Raw genomic sequence first — 24,819 nt, 5'->3', positions numbered from 1 at the left:
CTATATGAAGCTTGAAGTTATTCAGATTTGGATGGCTATGATGCAGTCTATAGGATTCTTTTCATTGCAGTAAAGCTACTTTGGCATAATCAGGAGAAAAAGGCCTATCAAATAGAAATAGTACCCTATACCACGTTGCTTCATTTCTTTTTTAAAGTGATAAACACTACATAGGAAGTTTATGTGATGCACATTCATGCTTTTGGCATGTTATTAAGCTATTTATTATATTTAAAGTTAAACTGAGGGGAAAACTTGTTTTCATTAAATTCAGGGATTTAATTCTGGGTTCCCCCCCAAAAAAATTTTAATAAGGGAAATTTTCCAATGGAGACACTAGGGGGCTTCAAGGGATTCTTTTTAATATGCAGGGATTTCCTCCTCCTTGCAGGGAAATCCTCCTGGGTTTTTAAGCACAGTGTACTATTTTTGCTATTTTATGCTGTTGATATCATGGGTCCTTCCCTTTCTACCTCAATGGCAGATTTTGTAGTCGTTACTGAATTAAAGCGGTAGTATACTCTGCTTTTTAACTTTTACCTACAGGTAAGCCTGTAATAAGGCTTACCTGTAGGTAAAACTAACATCTTCTAAACCTGCACGATTTAGGAGATATTGGCCCTGCATGCAGCCGCTGACACGAGTGGCGCATGCGCTCTGAAAGTCCAGTGGACCTTCAGAGCTCCTTGCTGGCTCCTTGCCGGAAAGGGAACTCGCACACACATGCTAGGGAGTAACGTCTTTGCTGCTCCAGCCACTCACAGCGCCGGAGCCGCCGAACCCGGAAGAGACACCAAGCGAAGATGTCGGCTGCCTCAGTGGTGTCCGGGCAACCGTGTTGGGGCTTCGTTCTAAGGTAAATATTTTATAATGAGCTAGTATGCGATGCATTATGCCTTTGCCCTGCAGGGTTTGTTTTTTATGAGGATACAACCGCTTTAAGTCACACGTGCGTAATGACATATAAGTACTGGTCAATGCACATGTACTGTGAGGCCAGACTGTATGTTGATTAACCTCCAAAAGGTGTGCCAATCACAGCTTGGACTCACAGGAAGTGGAAAGAATGATTCTGGCTGTGATTCAACCAGGAAGGATTCAACGCTGGATATCTGGAATGGTAAATTTGTGGGAACGGTGTTAGAGAGAGGAGGTGAATATTGCAGTAGGTTGTATTGGAGTAACTTTTGTATTTTTGAAAATGCTGGGCATTTGATATTTTAATTTTTTTTATACAAGTTGGAGTTTAAAACAAACATCAGGTTTCAGTATTAACAACCATACCAAGCTAAGGCCACACTTTGTTTGTACAGACAACTGTATCTCATGGAAAATGTTCTGGAATGTGTCAGAGGGGCATGGCCACTGGGCAGAGTCTTTGCTGAGATACAGTTGACATCTACAGACTGGTGCCTGAGCTTGGTAGGCTTGTAGATGTCTGGACGCAGACATGCTCCTTTTGAGCCTGGCACCTGAAGCTGAGGGGGAGCCGAGAAGACATATACATAGGTCTGTTCTGTGCTATTTGGATTGTGTAACAGGTTTCAAAACTAACTCAAGCCTGTTATATTCTGTTCTCCCACACTCTCAAAAGCAAGTGCACCAATAGTGGTGGACTGAACACTCTAGGGTTGCTATACTAAAGGAAAATTGGCTATTCATTTTGCAAAGTAGGTTCACTAACTTCACTAAGCTCTGGGGAAAGTGCCCTTGAAAAAGTGCAGCTTCCCTTGCAAAGTGAACAGACTATCTGCCTTCTGTAAATCAACCCCTCTGTGTCTGACATATCAAGCCTGTTAAGACTCCTTTTCTGTTAGCTGCTGTGCACTTCCCAATCCATTCTTCTGTGAAGTCTTAAATCCTATATATATATAAACTATAGTGCTCTTCCTGTTGATTATAGTGCAAGATTTAATAATAAAAAAAAGTAAAAAGTGTACAACTATACAGTGAGATAACTAATTCCATTAAAAATAATTAGTAAATGTGCCACAAGCAGGTATAACATAGAAGTGTTCAAAAATAGGTGAGACAATAGTAAATTTCTTCTCTTAAATAGCGGTGCACTCCAATAAACACCAAACTGTGTGGAAGGTATTAGGAATTCCACCATACATACATGCCCTCTACCATCCTGAAAGCCTATTACCAGATCAAAAAGATCCCTAATTACAGAGATCAAACACGCATAATGAACAACTGACACCTCCTGGTGTCCATGGGCTAACCGAATTCGGTGCACTGGATTTCAACCTATAGTATCAACTGGTATCAAACGCTTAAGCCTCGGGTCATAATGTCTTAACCACTCTACAACCGCTCACAGTAATACTACTGCGGCAGAGTGGCTCGTTATCGTCCAGCGACGTAGTATTAACGTCGTTGGACACTCCCCCTTCTGGGCGGCGCTTGCGCGCCGCCGGAGGCTCGCTCCCGCTGTTTTCATTCACAGCGGGAGTCGGGCCAGGGGAGGAGCAGCGGCGATCGCCGCTGCTCTTACCCGATCGTCGGGGATCGAGTCTGGAGATCCGCCCGCTGTGTGTAAACACAGCGGGCGGATCTCCATAGTGACAGGGAGTGACAGATCGGACTGTTCAGCATAGCTGGACATCCGATCTGTCCATGACTCACACAGTCACCTCCCCCCCTACACGTCAGTAAGCACCAGGCATACATTAACCCCTCCCTCTCCAATAAAATTAACCCCTTCCCTGCCAGTGTCATTTTTACAGTAACAGTGCATATTTATAGCACTGATTACTGCAGTAATGTCACTGGTACCCCCAAAAGTGTCAAAAATGTCAGTCAAGGGTCCGATCTGTCCGCCGCAATGTCGCAGTCCCGCAAAAAAAATCGCAGATCGCCGCCATTACGCGTTAAAAAAAAAACACCAAAAATGACAGAAATCTTTCCCTTTGTTAGTAAACGCAATAACTTTTGCGCAAACCAATCAAAATACGCTTATTGCGATTTTTTTTACCAAACATATGTGGCATAAAACAAATTGGCCAAAAATTTTTAAAAAAATTGGTTTTTACATCTTTTTTGGGGGGAATTTCATATAAAAAAATGTTAAAAATATTGTTATTTTTTCAAAATAAACGCTCTTTTTTTGTTTATAGCGCAAAAAGTAAAAATCGCACAGGTGATCAAATACCACCAAAAGAAAGCTCTGTTTGTGGGAAAAAAAGGACGTAAATTTCGTTTGGGTACGGCGTCGCACGACCGCGCAATTGTCAGTTGAAGTCGCACAGTGCCGAATCGCAAAAAGTGGCCTGGACGGAAGACAGCAAAATCCTCCGGTGGTAAAGTGGTTAAACAACTGCCACAGAAGGAGAAGGGCGCACATGGCATGAACACTGCTAGATGTATCGTTATTGTCTACAAATGAAGACAGGTACTCACATAGTTAAAAGGAGACACAAGCATTTAAACAGCAAAAATCCTCACCAACAGCCAGCATCGGAGGGTGTGATGGCATCACAAATTCTGGCCCCACTTAACACTTTTTGCATCACAGCACATTGTTAGGGGAAACATAATCTCATTTTTTTTTATGGAATTACTTATCTGACTTTACATTTGTTTTTTATTAATAACTGCACTGTAATTAACAGAAATCCCACTATAGTTGTGTATATATGTCTAAAAATCATTCAGGGTATTCATGTGGTATGTAGGTACAGCTCTTGTGGAGTATATCATACTTTACCCCAAAACAATTTAAGTTTTTTTGGTAATTAGATAACTCTTATATCTTGCAGCATTAGTGATTGCTTCTTTGCTGCTAGTACACACAAGCCTAGGGGCCTTCTTCTTCCGCCATACTCCAGAATGGGTAACAGATAGATACAACACAAAAAAAAACCTGTCTTCTTGTACACTGTAAATTTCTTTAAATGGTTCCACCCCACTATCTCCGCATACTTCAGCGTCAAGTGAATGCTTATATAAGGGACTCGGTTAAGCAGCTTTTACCTAGATCAGTTCTGATGCATTTAAAATTGACTCCTCAATTTTGCAAAATATTATCAGGCAGCCCAATTAGCTCATTTAGCTGAGCACCACACTATAATGGAAACTGCCCTATGGCTTAGCCTTGAGATTGCAACCTCATAGCTATAGATAATCTTATCTTGCTTCACCCCAAAAAAGCACAAAATGATCACTAATCCCATTACCCTCCACTACTTAACACTGGGATAGACTGAAGACCCCCTATTAATTACAGTTCCCACATGTCCCATTGCTATCCTTCCTAAGGCATCTGCCATTTTACCCCGCTCATGCCCCCCTGGCTTGCTTGAAAATTGCTCTGAGATAAATAATGAGGCGCTGCTACTGATATGTTATCACATACAAGTACATATAACTATAAAGGATGTACACTTCATGAAATCTTAATTAATGGGTGACTCATCTCCCGTGCTGGGGTGGATGTGACTTTTCACTCAAAAGTGACGAAAATAATTATTAGCAAAAATAAATATATCACTAGAAAACGTACAATTTCTGGGGAAATTGTGTGAAGTGTTCTTGCCGCCAGTCTCCAGCTGGAGTGGGCAGAGTAACTATGTGTGTGTGGGAGTGGCAGCAGTTTGTGTGGTGTATGGTGGTTCCTATGGCAATTCTCTCTACAGCAAGGGCAGAGAAGGGTGGTTAAAAAACAAACAGCTCCAACTTGCTCACTTCACTGGCGGTTGCCATCTTCAAATGATTGTAGTTTAAAAATTATAAATCCTACAGTGAAGAGCTTTATATTGTGAGAATCACAAGACCCAGACCTACATTTTGATGAATGTCTCTGAAATATTAAAAATGAAGGGACATTTACAGTTTAGAAATTGCCCTTCAAATTTTAGGTGGCTAAAATAAATAAAAAAATAAACAAATGGTCATATTGTGAAAACTATCAGGACTATGGCTTACCCATGGACATTTTTAGTGGCAGCAGGGATAGCTGAACGTTTTCATATAAGATTTGTGTAGGTGGGCTTGAAAATGAGGGAGTGATGGCAGTTTAGATATCATGTCCTGATTTTTCAGCTCCCGCTATAGCTTTTGTTAGCTCCCACTCTAGTTTTGAACATTCTGCCATACATTCCTATGGGACCAATTTTGCCACAAAAACGCCGATATTTTGTGAACGATTTGGCAAAACATTCCACAAAGTAATAGCACACCAATCGGGAACAATCCGCTTGTTTCAGTATATTACTTGTCTATGTAGTGTAAAAACTGTTGGAGGAGTTAGGGAGGTAAATTTGGCTATAATAAGAATATATATGTGAGATAACAGTAAGTGGTCTTGCTATGCAAGGACCCTTAATTAATAATAAAGTGCTTGTGGCAGACTGTGCTGTTATAGCAATACGTGCTATATCCAAATATGTGCAAATGTTATCATAAATAAATAGATCAATTTAAATAAATAGTGTCATGCACATAGCAGGTGCCAAAAAGAACCAACATTTACAACAATAAGGGTGCTAGATATGAAGTGTATTGAGTCTCTCTATGTAGACCAAAAATGAAGACGTGATATACCGGTGCTAAGTGTAGTATCCAAGTAACGTAAAGGTAAAACATATACCTTATATTTAAGTGCAAGGCAACAATACATATATTATTAAAAAGTAGTGTCCATAAAAGTAGTGCCAAATGGTGTATTATCCTTCTTCCCTTGGTGAAAATCAATGGTGCAACAAATTTCTGATCCTCCACCTAGTAAGCAGTGGCCACTCACCAGAAGCACTCAGGCCTCTGGGACCTAAAGTGCCTGTATGACACCTCTTTCTTTAGGAACCAATTATTTCTAGGGGTAGGTCAGGGTCACATCTATACACTTGTGTTTAAATCTCAAAAAATTGAGAAAATCCCTTCATAGTGAAGTAAGTTTTATTGAGGAATTAATGTAGAGTTAAAAGTGGTACACTCACATTTGAAGGTGCCTCCAATGGCACTTGCTAAAGGCAAAAAATTACAGGTGTCCGGGAACCGCTGCTCTGCTTGTAGCGTGCATTCCAATATGCGCCTCACCCCGCTCCAACCAGCCACAAACCGGAAGTGATGTTGTGCTGGAACCCTTAATGCATTTCACCAGGAAGTGGCGTCATCAGGAAGTGTGCACTTGGCCACTTTTGCACTAAAGTCACCTCATAACATTTATACTTGTGACAATTCACCTTGCCACCTTATTCACTAGTTTTTATTTTTTATACCATTTTTCAGGTAAATATTATATTATTTTTTTATCATTGGTTTACTGTCCATGGTATTCTAGTCACCTTATGATATTAATTTCTGCACATTGCAATGCTTTTTGGTTTGCCTAATTTTTATGGTTGAACTATTTTGCACCATGTCACTTTAATATGTCACATCATATAATTTACTGTGTATGATCTGTGTCACGACAGTATACATTTATTGTATTTAATTTATATATTTATTTTATGTGCAACCTACATTGGGTAATTTATAAACACTTGTTTTAGGCAGCGCCACATACCTTTCTTTACCCCTGTTAATTTATATAACTCCATTGGGGCTATATATTGAAGGTAGGCTGCAGCCAGGCTAATTTATCTACAGCATGGATCTTTTTCCCTTTTCCATTCCCCTTACCTTTGCATCTTTGCAATAACAATACCATCCTCCAAACTCAGAAGTGTTTAGATATCTTCAAATTTTGCATTTCTACTCCACTTATATTGGGCCAGATGGACCTGCAATCACAAAGGCTTTTTGACCATATATGTTCATCAGATGCTTGTGCTCTGGGCCTAATTTATACATTACAGTATATGCCTACTTGACCTCAACCATAGACTCTGCACCCCCCCCCCCCTCCCTTATACAGTCTGCAGGGTGGCTGACCTTGATGTGCTGCTGAAACCCAATGACTGGGCAGATATTTGGCAGTCAACAAAGTATTTCGCTGTCAATTATAAGATACTCACTAAGTGGTACCTTCTCCTGGCTAGGATTGCTAAAATACTTCCATCTTACCCGTGGCACTATTTCCAGGGCTGTGTGGAGGCAGGAATGTATTTTTATATTTGGTGGACTTGCCCTATAGTTATGGCATATTGGATTAAAGTGTTTCAGATGCTATATATACTTTTGCTTAGTCTTGATCCTACCCTAGCTCAACTGCCTCCTGCCTCCTAATTTAACTTCCTTGCAATTCAAACTCTTCCTTTCTGTCACCACTGCCTCTGAACCAACTAGTGATAAATCCTGGAACTCACCCAACCTATGTCTCCTAGAAACTAAAAATAGGGTAACGTATGATCCATAGCAGGACTGAGGCCACGCTGCTTGACGGCATACCGAAACATCCCAAAATCTGGCAGCCGTGGGTTGATCACTTGCTTCCCCCGAATATTGGTCAATCTCTTTTGGAACCCTGACTATGCTTATCAGGTGTGGCGAGTCATACTTAGTCACAGTATAGTTATGTGCTACTTTGCCTCTGAGAGACCCTGGCCCCTTCCCTTTCCCTTTCTTTCCATTTTCCTCCTCTTCTCTTCCTATACCTTCTTCTCGTCTTCTGTATTTTCCTTTAATGTACTTCAGCCTACACTCCACATGTTTTACCTCTGAGCTTTTAAGCATTGTTGGCCATTACGTGGGGTTACCCTCCTTTTTTTTCCTGTTTTTAAACTTGTTTTCTTATATGCTGCTCCAAGAGCTAAAACTCTTATTGCTGACTGCTTGATTATTACATTTTTTGAGCACTTATAGCCATGTATTTTCAGTGCATTTGTATGTTTATTTACATAATCCTCCACGTTAAATGGATAGGGTCCTCGAGGTTTATGGGACGGTCCAGTGAAGAGCTCTCTCCTCTTCTCCTCTCTTCCTCTGTGCTCCGCTCTGTCCCGCACACTCCTCCAGCAGTCAGGAGCGGAGAGGAATCCCGGCGCTCTACACCCCGCTCTGTGCCGTACACCCCGCTCTGTGCCGTACACTCCGCTCTGTGCCTGAGGCGTGTGCGGGACAGAGCGGAGCACAGAGGAGGAGAGGAGAGGAGGACAATAATATAGGGGGAATTAGTGTTTCCATTATTTTCCTAGTGTGATATGAATTTCTGGTCATTATCCCTTTGATGGCACTGGTTCCCATTTGATTCAATTTTGGTGGGCTGTCATTCTAGCCATGCCAGGTGTGTCTACTGACTTTTCGAGGTGCTGTGTACACTCTAGAGTACCATCCAGAGCTTTTTCTCAGTGGGAATGCAGATGAACATGGACACCTCCAGCACTGAATCTATATAATGGCAAGGGGTGCTGGGGTGTGCTGCAGGGTATATTGATGCTGGCTGCTGGAAAATCTGTTCTAGCTGGAGGGGATCTATTTTTGCAGGGGGTTCTTTTATTGCTGAGGAGGTCTATTGTTGCTGGTAAGGGGAACCTACTGTTGCTGGGGGTGGGTCTTTTATTGCTGGGGGATCAGTTGTTGCTGGAAGAGGTCTACTGTTGAGGGAGGAGTCTTTTGTTGCTGGCTGATGGTGAGTCTAATGATGGCAGCTGTGGGGAGATCTGCTGTTGCTGCCAGGAGTCTATTGTTGCTAGGGGGGAAGCTCATGCTGCTGGTGGTCCATTGTTGTTAGGGGGATCTATTGTTGCTGGTGGAGGGCCATATTGGTACTGGCTGCAGGAGGTCTATTTTACTGCTTTGTTTGTTATCATTACCAAATTCCATACAAATTTCTTAGCACCACAAGATGAAACGTGGTTCTGTGTTCTGTATTCTATAAAAAGGGGTGGTACTGGAAGGTGGGTAGTGGGTAGAACCAAGGAATGATGCTTGGAGGTGGGTAGGGGTAGATAAAAGGGGTGACTCGGACACGGGGAGTTCCTGCGCATGTTCTCTGAGAAAAAAAGCCCTGGAACCATCACACTATTAATGACTTGCTGGCATTACAAACATTTTGGTCTGATCCACCCCTTGTTTCTGCACTCTGCTGCTGTTGTGGACGATGCAGTTGTCACGCGCAATGCGCTGTGATTTCACGCTGTAACAGACCTAACAAGGACAGGAGCTTTTGGAGGGGACTCCAGGGTAGCCTACTGACCATGGGCCCTGGCTTTTGAGGGGGATCTATTCTGTGGGAGGTGTAGGCCTGGGGGACCTTTGGAGTGGTTTTGCTTCAAATTCCATGTCTCCCCTAAGCACACAGACTCTGGGAACCTAAGACTTGGATACAGATTTTTGTCCTCTATGCCCAAACCAGTATTGACTGCTTAAATCCCCCCCTCCGCCCCAGACTCTCTGATGGTATAATTTCCCCATCTGCGCCTGTTAACAATCTGCTACTGACTGACTGGCTCTGCGACTGATAGCGACCTGCGACTGACCGTGCTCTGCGACTGATAGCAACCTGTGACTGACTGGCCGTGCTCTGCGACTGTTAGAGATCTGTGACTGACTGTGCCCTGTGACTTACTGTGTCCTGTGACTGGCTGTGCCCTTGACTGACTGTGCACTGCTACCGACCATGACTGGCGGTGCCCTGCGACTGACGGTGCCCTGCGACTGACTAAACGTGCTCTTCAACTGAGTACCTGGGAAGACTGGTAAGTATCTTAGCAACTGGTGAGTATCCTAATGACTGAGTATCTTAGCGACTGGTGAGTACCCCAGGTTTAGTACCAGGGGAGATAGAGGTAGTGTAGGTAAGGAAAAGCAGGTCGTTACCATTATCCCTATAGGGTAGTGGGTAATAATGTCTGACAGGATTGCGGATGCCACTCAGTGCACTTCCTGCTCCATGTATGCGTTCCTTGATGAACCAATCGAGGGCGAATACTGCTGTGCAGGATGTGTGCGACTTGTTTCTCTGGAAGCCCAGATCCTGGATCTAGAAAAAATAGTGGCTACACTGCGTTGCATCAACAACCTGGAAAGGAGCTTGGACATTACCCATCAGGCGCTGGCAGGGGCCAGCATAGAGGAGGGAGGAGTAGAGGAGACGCAGGCATCAGAGATAGGCAGTTGGGTGACCGTTAGGAAGGGTAGTTGGAAGAGTGTCAGGGAGGCCAGTCCTGAGTTGGTTCACCCTAACAAATTTGCCGTGTTGCAGGTTGAGGGGGATATCAGCTCAGGGGTGGCAGTGCTGGAGCAGGCGCCCTCCCCCAGCTGCCAGGGGAGCGGCAGCTCCAGGAAGAAGGGGGGCCGTGACTCAGGAAAGGTTAGACAGGTTGTGGTAGTTGGGGACTCAATTATCAGGAGGACAGAGAGGGCAATATGTCGAAAAGATCGCGGTAGCCGAACAGTATGTTGTTTACCGGGCGCTTGAGTTCGGCATATCGCGGATCTGGTAGACAGATTATTGTGCGGGGCTGGGGATGACCCAGCTGTCATGGTGCATGTGGGCACTAATGACAAAGTAAAAGGAAGGTGGAGGATCCTAAAGAACAATTTCAGGGACTTAGGTAATAGATTGAGGAATAGGACCTCCAAGGTGGTTTTCTCTGAAATACTGCCTGTACCTCGAGCCATACAAGAGAGGCAGAAGGAGACTAGGGAACTTAACAAGTGGCTGAGGAATTGGTGTAGGAAGGAGAGGTTTGGGTTCCTGGAGAACTGGGCTGACTTCTCAGTCGGCTACCGGCTCTTTAGTAAGGATGGGCTGCACCTTAACTGCTTGCCGACCGCCGCAAGACTATTTACTGCGGCGGTCAGCCCCTCACGGGCAGAGTGACGTAGTACTACGTCGCTAGCCTGTGAGGGTCTAGGGAGCGAGCGCGCGCCCCCGGAGGCGCGCTCCCGCTCCCGCACGGTCACAGACCCCCCCCCCGCGCGTGTGACCGGCGGACCTGATGTCCGCCGGTCACTCGGCGATCGTCGGTGCAGAGGGAGAAAGGCAGGTGGCTGTTGTAAACAAGCCGCCTGTCATTCTCCCCTGTGTAGGAATAGTGATTATACGGTTCTACTATGTAGGACCATTGATCACTGTTCTTACACCTCAAGCCACAGCCAATCACAGTTAGAATCACGCCCCTAGGGACACACATAACCCCTCCCTCTCAAAATAAAGTTAACCCCTTCACTGCCAGTGTAATTTTACAGTAACAGTGCATATGTATAGCACTGATTACTGTAGAAATGTCACTGGCAACCCCAAAAGTGTCAAAAATGTCAGTCAAGGGTCCGATCTGTCCGCCGCAATGTCGCAGTACCGCAAAAAAAATTGCAGATCGCCGCCATTACGCGTTAAAAAAAATGACAAAAATCTTTCCTTTTGTTAGTAAACGCGATAACCTTTGCGCAAACCAATCAAAATACGCTTTTTGCAATTTTTTTTACCAAACATATGTATCATAAAACAAATTGGCCGAAAATGTTAAAAGAGTTTGATTTTTACATTTTTTTGGTGGGGAATTTCATATAAAAAAATGTGAAAAATATTGTTATTTTTGCAAAATTTACGTTCTTTTTTTGTTTATAGCGCATGATCAAAAAATCGCACAGGTGATCAAATACCACCAAAAGAAAGCTCTGTTTGTGGGAAAAAAAGGACGTCAAATTGGTTTATGTACAGCGTCGCACGACCGCGCAATTGTCCGTTAAAGTCACACAGTGCCGAATCGCAAAAAAACCCCTGGTCGGAATGGGGGTAAAATCTTCCGGGGCTTAAGTGGTTAATGGGGACGGTACAGCTCTTTTGGGGAGAAAGATGGCCACCAAGTTGGAGGGGCTTTTAAACTAGGAGATGGGGGGTGGGCTCAGATGTAGAGTCAGTGAGGAGGGAGCAAAGGACAGAAGGCAGTAGTAGATTCAGCAGCGACAGTAGTTCCTTAACGTCAATTGGGGGGTCTGTGCGGGAAAACATCAGACCAAACAGGAATAAACATAATCACCATTCACGATCAACTTCCACAAAACTAAGAGGGGTATACGCTAATGCCAGGAGCCTAGCTAATAAAATGGATGAGTTGGAAATGTTAGTACATGAGGAAGACCTAGACCTTGTGGGTATAACGGAAACTTGGTTCGACCCCTCACATGACTGGCTTGCCAATATCCAAGGGTATTCGGTGTACCGGAAGAACAGGGTAAGAAAAAGAGGGGGAGGGGTATGTCAATATGTCAAGAATAATGTAAGGGTGATAGAGAGGAATGATATGAAAGGGATGAGTATGGAGTTAGAATCCGTGTGGGTAGAACTCCATAGGGAAGAAGTAAAGGCAAAAGTAATTGTGGGAGTTTGCTATAGGCCACCCAACCAAAGGGAGGAGGTAGAGCTGGAATTTATATCACTGTTGGGTAAAGTGGCAAAACTGGGATCAGTCATCATATTGGAGGACTTCAATTATCCCGACATTGACTGGGAAGAGGGGACTACACACTCACAGAAGGCCCGTCTATTCATGGAAACCTTACAGGACAACTACATGTCACTGTTGGTGGATTCTCCTACTAGAGAAAATGCAGTCCTGGATCTATTGATTACTAATGACCCAGACCTAATCTCGGAGGTAGGAGTCCAGTACAACCTGGTCTCTAGCGATCACAGGATGATCACATTTAGCGTAAACAACAATATAACAAGGCAAGTGGGGAACATAAGAACCCTAAACTTCAGAAGGGCAAACTTTCCAAAATTATGCTCATTGATGGAAAGGGTAAACTGGGACCAAACCCTGGGATCACTGACCACGGAGGAAAAATGGGAATGCTTTAGGAACATATTAAACAAATGCATCCTGCAGTGCATTCCTATGAGAAATAAATTTAGAAGAGACAAGGCCAAACCTGGCTGGCTAAACCGTAATGTTAAAAAATTTATTAAGGGAAAGAAAATGGCCTTCAAGAAATATAAATCAGAGGGCACAGTATCGGCTTGCGAGCAATACAAGGAGGCAAATAAGAAAAGTAAATACGAAATCAAAATGGTTAAAATCAACTTTGAGAGACAAATAGCGGAGGATAGTAAAAAGAACCCAAAGAAATTCTTTAAATATATCAACAGCAAAAAAGCTAGGGCAGAGCATATTGCACACATAATTAACGAAGATGGGGGGATGGTTACAGAGGACACTGAAAAGGCAACCGTGCTGAACGCCTTTTTCTCATCAGTCTTTACTCAGGAAAAGAAGGGGTACACTGACCATGACTGTATGGTCAGTAGTATTACACAGGACTTGCCGCTATGGCTAACAGAGGGTGAAATCAGGGAAAGGCTGGATAAATTTAACACAAACAAATCACCAGGCCCGGATGGTGTACATCCGAGAGTACTCAAAGAACTCAGTAAGGTTATATCTAGACCACTGTTCCTGATCTTTGCTGATAGTATTAGGACTGGAAATGTACCAGGGGATTGGAGGAAAGCTAACGTGATACCGATATTCAAAAAAGGGCAGAGGCATGTCCCGGGTAATTATAGGCCTGTCAGTCTGACATCGATAGTATGTAAACTTCTGGAGGGGATGATAAGGGACTATATCGTAGAGTTTGCTAAAGACAACAACATCATCAGCAGTAATCAGCACGGGTTTACAAATGGGCGTTCTTGTCAAACCAATCTCTTAACATTCTATGAGGAGGTGAGCTGTGAGCTAGATAGGGGCAGACCAGTGGATGTGGTGTACCTGGATTTCGCCAAGGCGTTTGATACAGTTCCCCACAAGCGCCTAATTTATAAAATAAGGTCTGCAGGTATCGACCGCAGAGTTTGCACTTGGATACGAAATTGGCTAAAAGGGCGTGTCCAAAGGGTGGTAATAAACAGCGCATACTTAGACTGGTCTGAGGTGGTAAGCGGAGTCCCCCAAGGCTCAGTCCTGGGACCAACCTTGTTCAATTTATTCATGAACAGCATCGAGGATGGGATCAGTAGTTTTATATCAGTTTTTACGGATGACACAAAATTGGGCAGGGCAATAACTGCATAGCATGAAGCAGATATCCTACAGAATGACCTGGACAAAATAACGGAGTGGGCTATGACATGGCAAATGAGGTTTAATGTGGAGAAGTGTAAGGTTTTGCACTTGGGGACTAAAAACATAAAAGCACAATACACGTTAGGAGGGGAACCCTTGAGGGAATCAAAAATGGAGAAAGATCTGGGAGTCTTGGTAGATGATAGACTAGGCAATAGCATGCAATGTCAAGCGGCAGCTGCCAAAGCCAGAAGAATAGCATGCATAAAGAAAGGGATGTATTCCAGAGATAAGACTATAATCATTCCACTTATTAAAACTCTGGTCCGACCACATCTGGAGTATTCTGTCCAGTTCTGGTCGCCAGTCCTCAGGAGGGATGTGTTGGAGCTGGAGAGGATCCAGAGAAGGGCAACTAAACTAATTAGGGGATTGGAGGACCTTAATTTTGAAGAGCGTCTGAGATCGCTAGATTTATTCTCCCTGGAGAAGAGACCCCTGAGAGGGGACATGATAGCAATTTATAAATATCTCAATGGTGATCTCGACATAGAAAAAAATATATTCAGTCGTAGAGAGTGCATGAGGACTCGAGAGCATGCATTGCGATTAGAGGAGAAGCGTTTTAACCTCAGGCAACGTGGGGGGGTTTTTACTGTTAGAGCTACAAGATTGTGGAATTCTCTACCACAAGAGGTGGTTTCTGCGGGAAGTATGGTGGCTTTCAAAATACTCTTAGACGTACATCTTAAGGATCAGAACATTCAGAGGTATGTGAGATGATTACGGCCACACACAACCTACACAGGTTGAACTGGATGGACTATTGTCTTTATTCAACCTCAACTACTATGTAACTATGTAACCATGTAACTATGTGTGCCTCCTAGGTGCGAATTCCCATTGTTAATTGAGCCAAATATTATTTCTGTCTGTCTTATATTCCTCTTGGAGATGTGACTAGCAATATGTCCACTTTACCTTGCTACCAAACTATCGTGGAGTGTTTATATGTTTATGTTATTTAGATTACTTTTTATGTTTATGGTAGCTGTTCATTAGATGTACTGATATTCCTGTTTACACTTTGCATTGTTTAGGGTAATGTGATCAAGCTCTTACCTGATTTTGTGTGCTATATATTCTGTGTGAGTTTACAATAAATTCAGTTCCAGTTTGCTCCTAAGCTAGTGTTTTATAGTTCTGGTTCTATAATGTCTGGTTCCTGGTTCCAGAGTGGAGGAGCTGTATTTTTAACAGAGGCACCAAGGCTGGGTGGCAGGGGGTCCATTACACATGCCGTATGCACTGCCTGGTGACGTCACGCCATATGTATTGTGCATTGAGGTCACTGCGGGCTCATGTGGGGTGATCAGGGAAAGCTGTATTTTGGTGCCAATTATTCTCCTATTATATACTGTATAGCCACTCAGATGCATGCTCTGGCAACCATCTCTTTTTCCCAAGTATCATCTGTATGGGTAGATGCTGGAAGGAACATTGATCTTGATCCTTTGTATAATCCACTAATTGAAACTCAGTTAATACTTTAAATTGGATTTAATCTTTCTTTTATTTGTTTATCTGTTTATTGGACATTATCCTTACATATAGGTGAGTCTTTATTAATATTCTCCCTCTTCTTTTCTATTTAGGGAGATATAATGTATAAATACATAGATATTTGGAAATGTTTTATCTTCTCAGACATACTGTAGATTCAGCTGTAAACTTACATTGATATGTTATACTAACCTGGGACCACATATTATTTATTCTCAGTTTGAGAAGTAGGGGTGTAGTTGGGAATACCTCGGTCCCTAGGTTTACCAATATAGAAATATTTATTTTGATACATATACTAATACTGGTTATACTATTATGTAATTACTCCTTTCTAGACTTACAGTATATGTTTTTTAAAAAAAATACACAGATATCATACCCATCTTTCCTCCCTTTTATTCAGCACACCAATTGAATTGATTCTTCTTATTAAAACCTGTTTCCTTGTGGCTCAGTTAATTGAATTAAGCCCTTCTGGATCCATTCTTCCCACAATGTTGTAATTGTTAGTAGTTTAGTTTAATTCTGTTTTATGATGAACTTACTCATTCACAACAGGTATAATATACATCTGTTGCAATTGTGTGATCCTGATAAATCTTTTTATGATTTCAGAACATAATTTTAGTGCTTCTTGATGAAGTGGGCTGTTGACCCATGAAATGGGTTGAAGCAACCTCTCACCCTATTCCTTATAAAGATGATAGGGAAAAGGTTATGCAGATGAGATAACAGATGTATCTGTATTAGGTTACTACATGTAAATTACTTAACAGCTTTTAACATTTGTACAAATAAAAGTTTATATTTTATTATTAGTATTGTGTGGTACCATTAGGAACTTGAGTGGCCTGCAACGATTCATGACTTCAACCTGATTCAACACCATTGGGATGAATTAGAGTGGAGACTGCGAGCCAGGCCTTCTTGTCCAACGTCAGTGCCCGACCTCACAAATGCGCTTCTGAAAGAATGGTAAAACATTCCCATAGACACACCTTGTGGACAGCCTTTCCAGAAGAATTGAAGCTGTAATGGCAGCAGAGGGTGGGCCAACTCAATGTTGAACCCTTCAGACTAAGACTGGGATTTGATTAATTTCAGATGCGTGTAAAGACAGGCATCCCAATACTTTTGACAATGTAGTGTATTTGTAGTGATGTCATAATTACTCTGCCTGTTTATTTACTAGGTGCATCTACTGATCTGTGATGCAGTACGTTTGTAGCCTTATTGAGAGCCTTCCCAGAAGAGTTAAAGCTGTTATAGCTGCAAAGGCTGGGCCAACTCAATATTGAACCCTACAGACTAAGACTGGGATGCCATTAAAGTTCATGTACGTGTAGGGGCAAGTGTCCTAATATCTTTGGCAATATAGTGTATTTGTGTATTTGGCAAATGTGTGCAACAAAACCCTATGTTTTAACATGACATCTGTTATATAGAAGAGGGTGGTCAGTGATATCACTGTGCCAGTCAGTGGCCCAATGTTTGTATTTTTTGGATGTTTTTGGTATTTTTATTGTGACCTTGAAAATATAGGCTTCAAAGTTGTGTTACAAAGATGTATGCTGTTTCCATCTTTAGTGTACAATAAAAAGTGACTGATATACATTTTCAGAATTTGAGGCCTGTTCAAAAATACTTTTTTTAAGGATACTAATTGCCTGCTCATGCTTTTAGAAATTGTCACCTGTCTAAATACACTATTTACCCTTTTTGTATTTTTTTTATGTATTTCCTTCATCAGTGTCCAAAAAAGACACTAATATATACAGTATCTCATAAAAGTGAGCACACCCCTCACATTTTTGTAAATATTTTATTATATCTTTTTATGCTACAACATTGAAGAAATTACACTTTGCTACAATGTAAAGTAGTGAGTGTACAGCTTGTATAACAGTGTAAATTTGCTGTCCCCTCAAAATAACTCAACACAGCCATTATTGTCTAAACCGCTGGTAACAAACGTGAGTACACCCCTAAATAAAAATGTTTAAATTAGGCCCAAATAGCTATTTTAATGTGATGTGACTCATTAGTGTTACAAGGTCTCAGATGTGAATGGGGAGCAGGTGTGTTAAATTTGGTGTTATCGCCCTCACTCTCTCATACTGGTCACTGGAAGTTCAACATGCCACCTCATAGCAAAGAACTGAGGATCTAAAAAAATAATTGCTGCTCTATATAAAGATGGTCTAGGCTATAAGAAGATTGCCAAGACCCTGAAACTGAGCTGCAGCATGGTGGCCAAGACCACACAGCGGTTTAACAGGACAGGTTCCATTTAGAACAGGCCTCGCCATGGTCGACCAAAGAGGTTGAGTGCCAGTGCTTGTCTGTGGGGAAAGGATGGATGAGTGTTGCCAGCATTGCTGAAGAGGTTAAAGGAGGGGGGGTCAGCCTGTCAGTGCTCACACCATACACAGCACACTGCATCAAATTGGTCTGCATGGCTGTCGTCCTAGAAGGAACCCTCTTTTAAAGATGACACATAAAAAAAGCCTGCAAACATTTTGCTGAAGCCAAGCAGACTAAGGACATGGATTACTGGAACCATGTCCTGTGGTCTGATGAAACCAAGATACACTTATTTGGTTCAGATGGTGTCAAGCGAGTGTGGTGGCAACAAGGTGAGGAGTACAAAGACAATTGTGTCTTGCCTACAGTCAAGCATGGTGGTGGGAGTGTCATGGTCTGGGGCTGCATGAGTGCTGCAGACACTGGGGACTCGGAGCTACAGTTCGTTGAGGAAACCATGAATGTCAACATGTACTGTGACATACTGAAGCAGAGCATGATCCCCTCCCTTCAGGGATTGGGAAGCAGGGCAGTATTCCAACATAAAACACACCTCCAAGATGACCGCTGCCTTGCTAAAGAAGCTGAAGGTAAAGGTGATAGACTTGCCAAGCATGTTTCCAGACCTAAACCCTATTGAGCATCTGTGGGACATCCTCAAACAGAAGGTGGAGGAGAGCAAGGTCTCTAACCTCCTCCAGCTTTGGGATGTCGTCATGGAGGAGTGGAAGAGAACTCCAGTGGCAACCTATGAAGTTCTGGTGAACTCCATGCCTAAGAGCATTAAGGCAGTGCTGATAAAAATGGTGGCCACACAAAATATTGACTCTTTGGGCCCAATTTTGACATGTTCACTTAGGGGTGTACTCACTTTTGTTGCCAAGAGTTTAGACATTAATGGCTGTGTGTTGAGTTATTTTGAGGGGACAGCAAATTGATACTGTTATACAAGCTGTACATGTACTACTTTTCTACAATTTAAAGTGTAATTTCTTCAGTGTTGTCACATGAAAAGATATAATAAAGTATTTACAAAAATGTGAGGGGTGTACTCACTTCTGTGAGATAATGTATATAGTCAGGTGTGCAACATCATCACTGAGTGACGCCCAGGCAGCAGGCAAGTTATTATGCAAACCGAGTTTATAAAAGACAGCAGTCTGCACATCCAAGTTGGCTGCCAACAGGAAGGCAAGGTAAGACCTTGACAGAGCCAAGATAATGGCCAAGAGCTCTCTGTCTCCAATCTCGTAATTGCATTCAGCTAGGGAGTGGGACAGCTTCTTGGAGTAGAACCCACAAGGAAGTAAGGGCCCATTAGGTTTCCGATGCTGAGACAGGAACTCCCGTCTCAGAGGCATCCACTTCTAGGACAAAGGGCAAACCAGGATTGGGATGAGACAGAATGGGAGCTGAAGCTAAAGCAAACTTGAGGGCTTTAAAAGCTTGGATGACAGCAGGCGTCCAATTGTAGGAATGTGGGAATCGCTGCCCTTCTTGATCAGATCAGAGATAGGTTTGGCCGAGGAGGAAAAGTTCCTGATAAATTTCCGATAGTAATTGGCAAACCCAAGGAAACGCTGAATGGAACGGAGACCACTGAAGCGAGGCCATTGTGAAACAGCCGAAACCTTCTGAGGGTCCACGGAGAACCCTTCAGCAGAAATGATGTAGCCCAAGAAGGCAACCTGAGACAGGTGGAATTCATATTTCTCAAGCTTACAGAACAGCCCATTCTCATGTAACACCCGTCTGACATTCAGGTAAAGTGATTCAATGCAGTCTGAGTAAATCAAGATGTCACCCAAATAGACTACCACGCACTGCTGCAACATATCACGAAAGACATCATTGATGAACTCCTGGAAGACAGCGGGCACATTGCACAAGCCAAAGGGCATCACCACTAGATTCTGGCATTAAACGTGGTATTCCACTGGTCGCCCTTCTTGATCCTTGCATAGATCAAGCTTGGTAAAGAACGTTGCTCCCTTGAGGCTGGCCAACAATTCAGTAATCAACAGAATTGGGTATGCATTCTTGACCATGATGTGATGGAGGCCCCTATAATCAATGTAAGGTCTCAACTCACCTCCCTTTTATTTTACGAAGAAAAAAAACGGAACCCACTGGAGAAGCGGACTTGCGAATGTGCCCCCGGTCAAGTGCATCTGAAATGTACTCCTTTATGGCCTTATTCTCCGCAACCGAGAGAGGATAAACCCTGCCACGAGGGGGAACGGCACCAGGTTGCAAGTCTATGGCACAATTGTAAGGACGATGAGGAAGAAGAGTACCATCGCGCACCTTGTCAAATACATCTTGGTACTGACGATATTCAGTAGGCAACACTGAATCCGAGGAGGTACAAAGTACCTTACCAGGCCCATTGATACAAACAGCACCACACTGTGGAGACCAAGACAGTATTTCGACTGACTTCCAATCAAAGGTCTGATTGTTTTGTCTGAAGCGAAGGATACCCCAAACAACTGGGTAGTGTGGGGATGAAATAACCTGGAAACAGGTTGATTCCCTGTGAACAGCCCCTATTGCCATATCAACTGGAACAGTCTCGTGGGTAACCTGTGTCAGTTGCAGCGGTCTGCCATCAAACGCCTTGATAACTAGTGGAGAAACATGAGCCTGCAAGGGTATGGAATTTGAAGTAGCAGACATACTGTCAATAAACAAAACGCCAGCACCAAAGTTTACCAATGTCTGAGTAACCACCGAACCCGCTGTCCAGGAAAGGACAAATATGATTAGCGGTTTATCTTTACAGGAAGCTGTGGACAAAGAAATTCCACCTAATATTTGCCCCGACAGAACCTTAGGTGTGAGCGTTTCCCAGACTGGTTGGACAAGATTTCAGGAAATGCCCACCAAGACCGCAATACAGGCACCAGCCCTCCCTCCTCCTAAAGGGCCACTCAGCTTCAGAAAGGTGAGTGAACCCCAGCTGCATGGGTTCACAGACAGACACACCATCCCCAGGAGGCATGGGAGATGAGGGAGGAATGAGTGGGAAAGAAAACGCAGGAGCCAATCTGATAGAAGGCCTCCGCAGATGCTCCTTAAATTATGCTCTCTCCCTGAGATTGGTATCGATCAAAATCAGGAAGGAAATGAGTGCCTCGAGCTCGTCAGGGAGATCCTTGGCCACAATCTCGTCCTTCAATGCATCAGCGAGACCATGAGAGAAGACAGCCACCAGAGCCTTGTTATTTCATCCCACCTCTGCTGCTAGGGTACAAAATTCAATGGCATACACAGCAATGGTTTGTATACCCTGTTCAATGGACAGGAGCAGCTTAGCAGCAGAGGCAGATCGAGCAGGCACATCGAATACCCTACAAAAGGAGGCAACAAAACTCGGATAATCGAGTATCACAGGATTATTTTTCTCCCATAAGGGATTCGCCCAGGCCAAGGCCTTGTCCAACAGCAACGAGATTAGGAAGCCCACCTTGGACCTGTCAGAAGGAAACGCCTAAGGAACCATCTTATAATATATGCTCACTTGGTTTAGGAAGCCACGACACTGACTCGGTTCACCCCCATCTGGTAACAGCGATTCCAGCTGCAACTGCAGGAGCAGGAGCGGCAACAGGAGCAGCAGCAGGTGCAACAACAGGTGGAACTATCTGTAATGATATCCTGCACTGGACACACAAAAAGCTGTAGCAAGCAGCCATGTTGATCAGTCATTATAGGTCAGCCATGACAGTCTTGCAGAACAGTTATACATTGTAGCAGTGATTACCCCCTCCCTCCTCCTCTAATTCATGGAATGCATAGGTTTTACACTTCAAAACAGTCGTTATCTCAACTCAGAGACATCAGAAACCAGTACGTAGGCCTGTGCAGAGCTGTAAACTGATAATTGAGTCCTGGCAGGATGTTTGTTTCTGCTGTCCAGGCCTATTGTAAAACTATGACCAAATCCATTAAGGATAACCAGAACTAATGGGGATCGTAAAAGGCAATCAGAGAGCTCTGCCCAATTCAAAACTTAACAAATCCACACACAATTCATAAACTCAGACAGGAACATAACACAATTATAGGTATATATTTGGATGAGAAATGTCGTACGGAACAAATTAAGATAATACATGAGCACACTAGCACATATAGAAGGGAAGAAAGCTGTCAGATATTCCCTTGGTGACAGGTTTATCTAAACTACCCTGCGTTTAGTATCCCTGGATGGGAAATTCAATGCTGAACAATAATCTATCAGTTTTAAGAATTCAACCGGTACATATTGGAAGATATGAATAGTGGTATAAAACTGTCTATAAGGGAGGGACTTGATATTGTCATATGGCCACTCCGTTTTATTGGTCTGGGGCATCTGTCAACACCCCTTTGATCCCAGAGAAAAAGGGAGATCCCTAACCAGTTGGGAGTTCTCCTTTACTATCAAAGCAGGAACATATGTCAAGTTTGAGAACCAATAACACCTGGCTCACCGACTGAACTCTGATAACACCCAGGACATTGATTGCAAGTATTCTTCCTCTTCAATTCTACTTTATATTTCTATTGCTGAATTATGTCTCTATTTCTTTGAAACATCTTTTTTCTGTAAATATTTTATTTGCAACAACTTTTCATTATTAAAACCTTACTTTGAAAAGTGTTAACCGTGTCCCTAAGCTCTTAATGCAAGCTAACAAAGAACCTATCTCTTGAAGAGTGCTACAGTATAGGATAAATCCTATGAGCATACCTGTCTGTGGTGACGGTGTGTGTTACAGAAAATTATTCCAAAATCATAAATGATATTGCTATAATTACAAACTTCCTCATGCTCAGACCAAACAGAGGGTGGTGGCATTTAAAGAGTTAATTGTTTCATTAGCTCAGTGACAATCGCTCTCTGCTGGCACCTAGATTGTGGTCCTGCGAGCTGGAAAATCTTTGTGCAGGGTGCAGCTGAAAGTGGCATTGTTACGTGAGTGACAGCATGGTGTGAGATTGGCTGGTCCCTTGTCATGAGTTAGTGAGAAGGGCAGAGATCTGATACCAACGTCCATCACACCACCAGCCTAGCAGCACCAGGAGTGAGGTGCGCTTTGTAGGCAAGCAAAGTCTGCAACGCCTGAGCGAACTTACCTGAAAGGTGATCTTGTTGATCAAGCCTGGTAACCAGCATGGGGAGCGTAGGATCACCCGCATCACCAGGATTCATGGCCCTTGTGTACTGTCAGGGTGCCAGAAAACCAGACCGCACGGGGATGTAGGTAAAATAAAGCCGTTTTTTGGAGCAAACAACAATAAACGCACAGCAAGAGTGAGGAAGTGAGAGCAGGAACAAGCCAGGGTCATGTTCAGAAGTGGGTGGTCATCTAAGCTGGGGTCCAGGTCATCTGCCAATGCTGAGTCATCTGCCTATGCCGGGTTGTCTGCCAATGCGGGGTCAAGAGCCAAGAGAGTCGTCAGCCAAGCCAGGTCATACATGGAGGAACACTGAGAACACAAGACTGCTAGCAAAGATGCACCTTGGAGCAAAAACACAAGAGCAAGGACTGTAACCCATCAGGTGATAGATATAGTCAGGAGAAAAGCATCATCACTGAGCGACACCAAGGCAGCAGGCAAGTGATGATGCAATCAGAGTTTATAAGAGGCAGCAGTTTGCACATGTACAAGATGGCTGCCAACAGGAGGGCAAGGTAAGACCTTGGCATTGCCCCTCATACTGGTAAAGCACATTCAACATGATCGCAAGACTCCTCAAACTGAAAAAGTCAATCTACCAAATCACAAACAACATGGGATGGGACAGCTTGCCCCCTAGTGAAGGGCAAAATCTCACATGATTGCATGACCTACTGCTGTCTTTTGCAGAACATACTGAAACCCTCCAGAGTGACACCATATCCATGTCCCTGGCTGTCCCTGTTCTCTTTGATCTACTCTATCACTTTGAGGACTTTAAACAGGACACTAGCTACCAAGACCTCGCCAGAATTGCACAGAACATGAAAGGGAGTGTCAACCAGCGTGTTGCTTCATTTTTAGATCCAACTGATGAAATGTTCTCGCCACTTGCAGCAGCTGTTTGTTTTGTCAACCCTACTGTCTGTGAAACCCTTATTGATGTGACAGATGAGAATATTCAGGAATTGATTAAATAAGGCAGAGAAGTATGCCGTAAGAAAATCCACATTGCCCCACACACAACATGACGAATTGTCTAAAGATGATGTGGAACAGCAGAATATCGAAAAATCGCAGGAAGTAGAAGAAGCACCAGCATCCACCTCTAAGCAGCCAATCCTTCGGTTTCTTTCTAAATGCTGATGAAGACCAGGCAGAGGATCTCCCCAAAAAGCATAAAACAGCAAATCAGAAAATGTAAGGAAGAGCTTTTGCACCAAGTTAAGGAGGACACTGCAAATGATTTTTGGCTGTCAAAGAGTGACACTATTTATCACCAGCTAAAAGCTTTTGCTTTAGACCTGCTGGCTATGCCAGCTTCTCAAGCCTTTGAAGAGAGGATATTCAGTGTCACAGGTGACCTCTCTAGAGAAATAGAGCAAGGGTCATGTTGGCACAAAGTGCTTTCCTTAAAATGAATCACAACAAATAGAAGTGTTTTATTCTCCAGGTATTTCTATTTCTAACATAAGAAGCATACCTAATACTTGTGAGTTGTGCTTATTGCGATAGGAAGAATCAATAGTTCAACAACAGTTTTAATTGTCAATTAAATTCATAGGAAAAATGCACAGGCTACAAATGCCATTAGTATGTGGAACAATAAAAATCACCACTTTTTGTCAACTCTTCTCTCTATAAGCATTGCCACATTTGACATTAGAGGTAAATATCACACTAATGAAAAAGAAAAATAGATCAGTAACAATCAAAAAGGGAGGCCTTATGTTGGGGTCCTGCCCCAGTAGTTTTTTTAGTGTAATATTTACCTCTTTAGTGATTGTGAATGCTGAGAGAAAGAGGAGAGAGGAGTTAATAAAAAGGGGTGACTGTTATAATTCACACACTAATGGCATTATTGTAGACTGTGCGCATTTTC

Source organism: Pelophylax lessonae (genome assembly GCF_965119305.1).
Source record: "Pelophylax lessonae genome assembly, chromosome: 4".
Classification (NCBI taxonomy): Eukaryota; Metazoa; Chordata; class Amphibia; order Anura; family Ranidae; genus Pelophylax; species Pelophylax lessonae.
This window is presented reverse-complemented; position numbering follows the sequence as displayed.